The sequence below is a fragment of the Electrophorus electricus genome, chromosome 10 (assembly GCF_041902795.1).
Source record: "Electrophorus electricus isolate QZ-2024a chromosome 10, ASM4190279v1, whole genome shotgun sequence".
Classification (NCBI taxonomy): Eukaryota; Metazoa; Chordata; class Actinopteri; order Gymnotiformes; family Gymnotidae; genus Electrophorus; species Electrophorus electricus.
The window spans coordinates 26,574,897-26,585,776 of record NC_137506.1 but is presented as its reverse complement, the minus strand read 5'-3'; the positions used below and the strand labels follow the sequence as shown (position 1 = coordinate 26,585,776).

General features: G+C 46.7%; 1 protein-coding gene across 3 annotated transcripts in view; it reads left to right on the top strand.

The window, feature by feature from the left end:
• Nucleotides 1–10,880, top strand: part of esrrga (estrogen-related receptor gamma a) — a 133,919-nt gene that overhangs the window by 28,507 nt on the left and 94,532 nt on the right. Inside the window, exon 1 of one of the 3 annotated variants that reach the window (XM_035533066.2) lies at nucleotides 5,387–5,606. The exons of the other annotated variants lie outside the window; for them this stretch is intronic. The gene's annotated coding sequence lies outside the window, so the exon portion shown is untranslated. Of the gene's footprint in view, nucleotides 1–5,386; nucleotides 5,607–10,880 lie in introns of those variants that run through there. 3 annotated transcript variants of the gene reach the window in all.

Genomic DNA, 10,880 nt, shown 5'->3' with positions numbered 1-10,880 from the left:
ATGCCGCCCCCCTGCCCCAGCCGTCCACAGCAGTCGCAGATCAGATCTCAGCCCCCACTCAGAAAGACAATGATCTCCACCCTGGAGAATGTGTGCAGTCAAAGCTATCGATTGCCTCTATTCCTGGCCCTCCAGTACACCCAGGCCCGGCCTGTACTGCTTCCTCCGCTGAAGCCTCAGCTCCAGCGGGGCAGGAACGCCCCACACTGAGCCCACAGCAACATCCTCATCTATTGACTGATTTTTCTTCTTCATTAGTGATTTTTTTTTTTTCCTTTCCTCGCTAAGTTGTTCAGGATTTCTGATAGGCTGCTCTTCGGGTTCTCTCACAGCTCCCTCGGCAACAGCGATGCTATTAAATGTGGGAGAATATGGCCTTTGGTTTTTTCAGGGCTGGTTGGTTCGGTGTTGTGGGCTCCCTTTGCAGGGACATGGAGGGTACTTATTATGAGTGATGCGATGGGAAGGCCATCATTATGGCCTGAACCCACTCTCCCACCCGTCTGGAAACCCAACCCTCACCGGCAAACCGGAACAATTGTCTCAAGAGAGAACTTGTTGCAAAACCCATACACCCTCCTGAAAATACACACACACACACACGTACACACACATGTACACACACACGTACACACACATGTACACACGCACACAGTTATGCCTTCCTTATTCTTTCCATTTCATCCCCCACCACCCACTTTTATTTTGTAATATGGAAATACGTGCCTGCCATTATTAGTGTATTTCTGTAGACGTGTAGGGAATTGAAAGCTTGCGGCTACAAAAGTGGCAGAACTTCAACTGGCAGCAGTCAGGTTAATAAATTCTGAGATGCATAAATCAGGGAGCAGGGCTGCCCCCCCACCCCACCCCCGCCCCTCCACGCCTTTTTCTGCTTTTCTTCTGCGCTCTGAAAAGAAGCGCCCTTTGGAGGATTGTTGTCTATCAGTCCAGAAAATGGAGAGTAGAATGCCTTCAATACCCAGGGCCGCTTAGCAGATTGTCATTTTTGGGTTTGATGTTCCTGGGTCTAATTGTCTTTCATGTGAACAATGGCAGTGGGCCTCTGGAGTGCAGCGCCGGTACGGAGGCAGACAGAGGCCAGCCTGTGCATAGCAATGGCCTTTTTTATTATTAGCTTGTGAAATTAGCAAGCTGGAAGTCGTTACAAGGATTTCTTCCTCCTCCTAACCCCCCATCCCTCTCTCTGTCTCTCCCCTCTCTCTCTCTCTCTCTCTCTCTCTCTCTCTCTCTCTCTCTCTCTCTCTCTCTCTCTCTCTCTCTCTCTCTCTCTGTGTCCCTCTCTCTCTGCCGTTAATTGTAATGCAGAGTCGGATTTGTTTGTGGACATGGAGACACAAACAATAGCACTGGACAAGGCTGTGTTAATAGACTTTTACTCCTAGGCCTGCACTTCTACTCCAGGTCCTAATAAGGTGTCTGCCGCCGAGGCGGAATTTGTTTAAAAAGCGTGGTAATTGATGTATTGCAGTACGTGTGAGCGCGACTGGAGCTGATTAATGTAGGACCGTGCGTGCAAACGGATGCATGCGTGGTTTTTTAAGGGTGTGAGAATGAAGGAAGTACCGCGTTTGTCAACACGGCTCTTACACTGTACAAAGGGAGTCGGTCTCAAATACTTGTTTAGTTTCACTTTTATGACCAAATGTCTGGGGCACAAAAAATGTTTTGATTTTTCTGGGTTTAGTTGTGTCGAGGTTATTTTTAAAGGTGACATAAATTTAATGCCAAGTGGACTTTTGTTTTGACAAGTCTGGTCAGATTCCTGGATGTGCTCTGCGCATGTAGGCAGGTGATGTCCCGGCTGTCTCACCATGGTCATGCTGTGGTTAGATTAGTGTAAAGGCCCTTTTCAAGGCAGTCCTATGGACATCAGATTCTGGGTGAACTTGTTGAAGGAAAGATTTGCATTGCTGAAAGTTGCATGATCTAGAACCCCGATGCTAATCAGAGATTCAAAAAAATGTCAGGATCTGGTAATCATATTATTCTGATTTAAATTCACTTTTATGCTGGTTGTCTGACTCTGCAGAGTTAAAGTCACGATGTTGATAACTGTTGAAAATCCAGTACTACAGTAAGTTTATCTAAAGCTTGAGGGCTGTAGTGTTGTACGTTCTGTGTGGTGTTAAATTGGTTTAGAAAACATAAGTTACTTAAATTCAAATGTAAGGTACTTAAATTCATCACAGTAAGAATTGCTTTTATCAGCCAAAATTAAGAAGAAAACAAAACCTGATGGGAAAGTAACTCCTGGTTCTTCTGGTTCTCTAAAATGTAAAGTGAGATGTAACTCCTCATTGGTAGTCTCAGGTGCCTGAGGAATTTTTACATCCTAAAATATAATATTAATTTTTCATTGTTCATAATTAAACAACATTTATTTTCTGTGTTGTACTGATATTTGAGCAGTTAACTCAAACTTGTTTTTCAAGTTAGTAGGCAGAGCACAGACAGGACCAAAGTTACCTGAGTACATTTTTAACCACAATACCTCAGTATTGCACACCTTGAAAATGAGAAGAAAATGACTGAAATCGTATGAATGATTTCACATTCAGTATGACTGGAACAATGCACTGGCCTCCACACACACGTCATACCCAGCACTGGCCTCCCCACACATGTCATACCCAGCACTGGCCTCCACACACACGTCATACCCAGCACTGGCCTCCACACACACGTCATACCCAGCACTGGCCTCCGCACACACGTCATATCCAGCACTGGCCTTACTCAGGGGAAAGTGGATTGGATATTCTACTAACAAACTATATGCTCAAGGCAACAGGACCTCAATTATAAAACAGTTCCACCAGTCATGGGTTATCCTGCACAAGGCTGTGGTCTCTCCTGTGTACACACACACACACACACACACACACACACACACACACACACACACACACACACACGCAGACTCACCTCACAGTAAGAGTGGCCCCAGGCAGCCCATTCTAATTGCCATGGCCTGGCAATATGGCGAAGCACTGCCTTTGTTATCAGCCTTTTGTGCGCAAGAGATCCGTTGATAACTAAAGCTAAAAGGCATGGAAATTCCTCTTGATAGAGTATAAATATCACTCCCCCCTAAATGGTTTGCTGAAGATAATATGCTCTTAAAATAAATGCTGGTGGTATTTACAGCTTTGATATTGAGGTCTGCTTGCGGCTGGAGGTTGGGGTCCTTCCAATCAGTTGCTTCCTAATCTGAGTATTAATTCAAATACATCCAGGGTGTGCTGCTCTTTGTGATTATTCAAACAAGTTTGTTTGTGCATGTGTGCGCATGTGTGTGTGTGTGTCTGTGTGTGTTTTTGCTCCCTCATACACTCCAGATAATATACACTTGCTGGAGTCAGTGGAGTCAGGTGTCTGGCCTTTATCACAGAGACAGATTAGACAGAGATTAGAAATATGACGCACACGCACACACACACTTAGTACACATACTTTAGGCCAGTCTTGAATTGGAAAGCTGCATTCTCAAGCTGCTGGAATCTGCAGCAATTTGCGTGTTTAGATAAGCCACATTGGCCTGTTAGAAGAATATGTCACATTGACATTTTTCTAATTATGCTTTGCCTGAGACCCATTGTGTCATTCGGAATGAGTGAGAGGTAATGGCACCCACTTCAGTATTCACTGTAATATCCTGAACAAGCATTTGTATTATTGAGAAGTTAGTTGTTCTTTTGTCTTTTTTGTTCTTTTTTGCCTGTATTTCCATGTATTCCATGTAAAGAATGTATATATAATACACTATTGTGAATATGCAAAGGCAATTCCATATGGAATGTATTTTTTCCAGAGCATTTTAAAGTCCTGTCACTCTTTAGGAGATCCTCGATTGCTGTGCAAACCACCAAACGGAGAGAGAGCGAGAGAGAGAGAGAGAGAGAGAGAGGGAGACTTAAGAGCCTTACATTTAGTAAGCAATTTGCAGAGGTGTTTGCTTAGGAAAACTCACTACAGTTAAACCACTAAACCGTTACCTCTCTTCTTCTCTCAGTGACATTCACTGCAAATCAGCGGTCTTCCACCCCACAGTAAACCGATCAACGGCACGCGGCCCAGCAGCAATGCCTTTTATGATCATTGCTATTTTTGCATGATTCCCCAAGACAAAGTGGAAAAGCCATAGACACTTCCTCCCTCCTAGGAAGTCTTCCTCCTCGCTCCTCCTCCTCTCCAGTGCCTTCACCCAATTACAGTAATGCGGCATGGAGGAGCGGGGCTTGCCGTCCCCCGGCCCCCGGCCCCATCACCGAGCCCTCTCTCTGTAATCTGTTAAAAGCACTTAGAAAAATTGATGTTGGAGCTCCTGTGGCTGCCGGCTGGCCCGAGAGCGGTCCAAACGTGGCATTGCCTATCTTTAATTGGATAATCCGAATGTGATCAGTGTTCAGGAACTCAGATTAGGCGAGCCTGACTTTGTGCCTGGTAACCCAGGTAGGGCACTTCACAACCAGACCTTGCTGCAATGCACCAAAGTAGTTCACTTCATCAGCGCCCAGAAAGCAGGCCTAGGCAGTAGCACCCAACCCTAGTGCTTTAAACACTGGCATGTCTGTAATTCCCGACGTATATTTATATGTGCTGTCTCAGGAATAGAGGCATACTTTAAGCGTGCTGTCCTCTCTGAACCAAAATTGATCATATGGGGATCCAAATTAATTTCAAGGTGGGAGAGTGTTCCTTCACTTCAGCTTAATGTACTTTTTTCCTCTTCAAATGATGTTCCACTTTTTTAAAATATGAAATCAGATATGAATGATTCATACATAGTACTTTTCCAGGCAAAGTCTACATTTGCAGCCATCATTTTAGTCTCAGGCCGACAGTTTATCGGACAACACGGGCACAGTCGAGCTGGAAGCGAATTGGCTGTGGCTGCTAGACTGTGGTGTATGCAGTGTGCCTGTTTGGACAGCGGCGTCGGGTTGAGGGCACGCTGGGTTGTCGGGGCAGGGCGCAGTATGGGAAGTTCACCATCCCTGCACCTTTTAAGAGCCTCAGCAAGTGTGAAAGGAGATGATTACTGTAAACGCTCTCATTGTGTCTCTGCACTGGCTTAGTTGTGCTTGACTGCACTGAGAGTGGAGTAAAGAGAAAAGGGGAGGTGATGGGGGGAGAGAGAGAGAGAGAGGGAGGGAGGGAAGGAAAGAGGGAGATAAATGGAGGGATAGAGAAAAGGACAGGGAGAGAGTGAGGGAAAGATGGGGAAAAGGGAGAAGGAGGGAGAGAGACAGCAGAGGAGGCTGGCTGGTGCTGGCTAGGAGACGTGTGTGTGTGTGTGTGTGTGTGTGTGTGTGTGTGTGTATTGAGGGAGAAGTGCTGGAGAGAGAGTGGTTGGAGAAGACGACATCGGCTGTGTACCTGTGTTCCCTGCACGTTCACACACATTTGTTATTTGTCTGCAGCTGCCGTGATTATGGTTCCTCCTCCAGTGACCCTCTATACCAAGGATCAGATTCCATTTCCAATATGAACCCGGTACAGAAAGAAAGTGAATTCTGCCCGGAGGAACGGCCTGGATAAGCACTGGCTGCCTGGTGGAATGGTCGAACTCCCAGACCTTGGTAAGGCACTGCTGTCTGTTAGATTCAAGCTCCCCACAATATTTGTGCTGTGACAAATGATCCAATTCAATCAGAACAATCTGTAGAGAGAGGAGGGTGTGTTTGTGTCTGTGTGTGTGTGTGTGGGGGGGGGGGGGGGGGCATGAGTTTACCTCTCTTTATTAAATCTGAGAATTGTCTGAAGAACCAACCAAACCATAAATTTTCTTTGTTGTTCAATTTAGAATATCAGAAACAGCAGGTGTCTCTGCTTTGCCCCTCTCCTCCTGGTGTGTGTGTGCTTGTGTGTGCTTGTGTGTGCTTGTGTGTGCTTGTGTGTGCTTGTGTGTGCTTGTGTGTGCTTGTGTGTGCTTGTGTGTGCTTGTGTGTGTGTGTATAAGTGTGCACGTGTGGTGGCCACCACCGACGCAGAAAAGCAGACAAGGAGACGTGGGGGTCACTGGAAGTTACAGAAAGCCAACCAAAAAGGCAAAAGTCAGGGTCCTCTCAGCCCTCGCAAACCCCTCCACTCACACTGGGCTCCTCTCACACCCCTGTCCAGAGGTGGCTCATCCATCGCAGGGTGTTGGGGTAATCCCCATGCCTCCTTTTGGGGGACGAATTGAAGGGGTTACACAGGCTGCCCAGGCCCTTTCCTCTAATGGGGTCCCCAGGCACGGGAGTTGTCATCTGCCTAGAAATGGATGGGCCTTCAACTACCAGGAGAACCAGCAGCATTCTGGCCTGGGCACGTGTGCATGCTCACAAACACACATTCATTCTCACTGACACACACACACACACACACACACACACACACACACACACTACAGTTTTATAATTCTCATGAGATGTGTGGGAATCCCCCCTAAAACTCTTTTTAAATTCTTTGTTTTTAACCTTGCATGTCTATCATTGTGTCTTTCTACTGTCTGTGGGAGGAAACGATTTTGGACATTTCACAGAGCAAGAAGAGCCTTCTTCAGGAGCAAAGGCATAGCCGTGCGTTTAAAATAACAGGCTGCATGTGCATCAAACACAATAACGCCCACTCCCTCTCCATTCGCCAACACTTAATTGGCACCATTAATCAGTGCAGATCTCGTTAGAGTGAAGGTGGATAGCCGGCGAGACCCTCCGTGCTTGGCCCTCGGCCCTCCTCTCTCCTCCAAGTGTCCTCTCTCCTCTTATGTCCCCTCCTCACTCTCTTTCTTCTGCCCCTTCTCTTTCCTTATGTAGGCGCGTGCTCTTGGATCGGAACGCCTGGCGCGTTTTTCCTCGTTTGTATTCAGATCTGTATGACCTTCTCTGCACGTGCTCCATAGCTGACAGACCGACACCTGATTTTGGGTGGTAGGTTAGTTTATTATTATTATTTTTTAAGTCTTCTCAAATGAGAGACGGGGCCAAAATAAATTAAAGCATGACTACTTTTTTTGGCTGATCGATATTCATTTACATAAACGTACCCATTAGTCAGCGTTTTCTAAGACTATCCCTTCTTACTCCACACACACACACACACACACACACACACACACACACAAACCCAACTATACATACACACTCATGTGTACATCATGTATGCACGTGTGCATGCACATACACACACACAGACACTATCTCATCACTTCCCACAATCCTCTTTTTAGTCAGGTGGCCCTAGTTAAGCCAAAATCCCCAACGCGGCCCCCGGCGTCTTTCCGCAGGGCATAAATTACGCACCCCGTACGGTGCCTCGCCCCTGACTGCTCCCCTCAGTTATGGATTGCAGCATTCTGGCCTTGACAGGAACATAATTAGAACTCTTGATGAAATCTGCAAAATTATTCCTGGGTGGCTTCTCTGGTCCTGAAATGTATCCGTATTTGTCAGCGGTGGCGCACAGAGCCTGCCGACACCCAGTGGTAATGGCTTTGTTCATTTATCCTGTAATCTGAAGGTGATGGAGGAATAGTTAGTTGGATAGATAGATGGAGATGGTTGAGGGGAGGGGGGGATACATCTGGAGAATAAGAAACCTGGCAACAGAAAACATGTCTGTATGCCGTCTCGCTCTAAACTAGAGTGGGGAGAAAGGCCAGATGACATCATTGGTTTGATCTAACGAGAGAGCAGTCAATGACTAAGTAACCCCACACTACAAAAGTTCTGGCTTAGATGCTTTGTGTAATAGTTGTGATATGGCAATATTGAATATGCATGAATTTAATAGTCTTCTGTCATTCTGTCACATTCTTCATATACCTCTACATAGTTATCCACAGCCCTACACTACGCTACATACCTCTACATAGTGCCCCACACAGCTCTACACTACACTACATACATCTACATAGCGCCCCACACAGCCCTACACTACGCTACATACCTCTACATAGTGCCCCACACAGCTCTACACTACACTACATACATCTACATAGTGCCCCACACAGCCATACACTACACCACATACCTCTACATAGCGCCCCACACAGCCCTACACTACACCACATAACTCTACATAGTGCCCCACACAGCTCTACACTACACTACATACATCTACATAGTGCCCCACACAGCCCTACACTACACCACATACCTCTACATAGCGCCCCACACAGCCCTACACTACACCACATACCTCTACATAGTGCCCCACACAGCCCTACACTACACCACATACCTCTACATAGTGCCCCACACAGCCATACACTACACCACATACCTCTACATAGTGCCCCACACAGCCATACACTACACCACATACCTCTACATAGTGCCCCACACAGCTCTACACTACACTACATACATCTACATAGTGCCCCACACAGCCATACACTACACCACATACCTCTACATAGCGCCCCACACAGCCCTAAATTACACCACATACCTCTACATAGTGCCCCACACAGCCATACACTACACCACATACCTCTACATAGTGCCCCACACAGCCATACACTACACCACATACCTCTACATAGCGCCCCACACAGCCCTACACTACACCACATACCTCTACATAGCGCCCTACATAGCCATACACTACACTACATACATCTACATAGTGCCCCACACAGCCCTACACTACACTACATACCTCTACAATGGACCCCACACAGCCCTACACTACACTACATACATCTACATAGTGCCCCACACAGCCCTACACTACACTACATACATCTACATCGTGCTTCACAACATAGAACCACATGAAAGTTGCTGAATTTACCTCAGAATAACTAAAAACATGCTGCAGGACTGAGTCTAGTCTCCTGACTGGGACATCTTGTGTTCCTCTAGTCCAGAAACAACGTGGATGAGCATAATCTTTGCCACACCTCTGTGTGTGTTCAACCGTAGCTTCCTCACACCCCGACTTCCATCTGGCCTTGCTGGTTATTTCTCTTCCCACAATGGAAAGATCTCACCCTGTCAACTTGAAGCGGGACAGAAACCCAACATGTGTATTTAATGGGGGCTTGGGGGGGGGGGGGGGGGGGGCAAAGGAGGTAGTGAACATCGCAATAACTCATTTGAATGGAAGATGCATCCTGAATGCATATGCATAGTGGGGTGAACCAGAGGAAGGGAGAACAGGAGATGCTAAAGAATTGAATTTGGATTAGAGGGATGAATATTCTATTATTTCAGCCCATCCTGCTGATCTCCCTGTTGCTGCTGGGTGCTTCATACGACATACATTGGGCGAGCGGAGGGCAGGCAGCATTCCCAGAGACCGGTGAAGTCACGCAGGGGAGACGCGCGCCACTCGAGCCCTGGATTATCAGACGCTGCCACAGCCGTCCGCTCCGACCCGGAGCCAATTTACGGCCACCGTTTCCACCCGCTTGCCTCTGTTTTGGGGTAATGAATGCCGATGAGAAGTCATGGTGCGGGAGGCATTAGCCGCCCGCCTATAGACTGGGCCTTAAATCCACACGGCCTGGGAAAAAAGAGATGGGGGATCCTCTTCACCCTTTGTCTGCGTCTGTAATCTGTGAGATGATTAAGGAAGTCTTTTAACCCCCTCATCCCCCCTACAAACATCCCCGGAGGCCTGCGAGGGCATGCATATATTGGGAATATATGCTGTGTGGATAGAGGCCAGTGGCTTCAGATATAGACCACTGGGGGAACTTCCCACTGGTGTTAATGTTCTTTAAAAGTAGGGGCTTCTTCCTTCATCTTTGGTGTGGCACACAGTGCTAACTAGAGGTTAATTATGGAGGGAAAGAGATTAGTGGGATATGGGTTTTGTGTGGGCATACAGGGCAGATCTGGTGCTTCCCTGCTAGAAAACCTTGCTGCACACAGCTGCAAATAACATGTTTGGCTTGCACCTTTTTGTTTTGTTTGGTCAATGCAATGCAAACATAACTAACATAAATTTTCATTGACAAACTGAGTATTAATGGCCTGTGCAGGACTTTCATCAACATATTTCGAACACATTATATACTAAGGTCAACGAAGGTCATATGACTGGATTAACTCATTAAACATTCAGATCAGCAGATGAAGTCTTTTATGACTTTGCCGTCATGAAACTTTGCAGTTGTAACTACATACGTGTTATTTAGAAAGACGTACTCCACCATAAGATAATACATGCATTGCTACTTTTGCTTCTAGGATTCCAGAATGATGCGTCTCAAAAATATGTGTATAAATGAGGCAAAGTGTGTGTGTGCGCGTGTATGTGCGCATGCGCCAGAAGATTTGGGTCCTTTATAAATCCACCTGACTGGCAAGGCTGCAGCTGCTTCAGAACTCCATGTGTTCTTCAAGGGCAGTGTCTTCCTATGGAAGGTTAGTGAAACCAGAGCCTAATGGCTCTCAGAGAATGTCTGAGTGAAGGGAACGTAAGGTCAGAGTCGCAAAGATACCAGCTTCTCTCTCCCAGCTTCCCTGAGAATTCCCATCGGTTTGATAGCTTGGAGCGTGGCCCTGAGTTTCACAGGATATCCCACCCAGGCCTCTTCTGCTGGAGACTGTTTGGCTTCTGTGTTCACATCAGGTATCGTCCCTCTCTGGCTGCACTGGAAAAACTGGTAGAATACAGCTATAAGATGTCAAGGAAAAGCGTGAATGAAGAGACTCCAGACAAATGTACACGCACACACGCACTCGCACACACATTGCTTCCCTTGATCTCTTCAGCTGTCTTTATTATTCAGTTGTACAAATATAGCAAATTCCTAGTTTCTTTACATCATTCTTCTCCTTTTCCCCCATTCCCGCTCTTTCATCTCCACTATTGTCATCCCCTCCCCGTATCCAACACCTCCCCCCTCCCATATATGA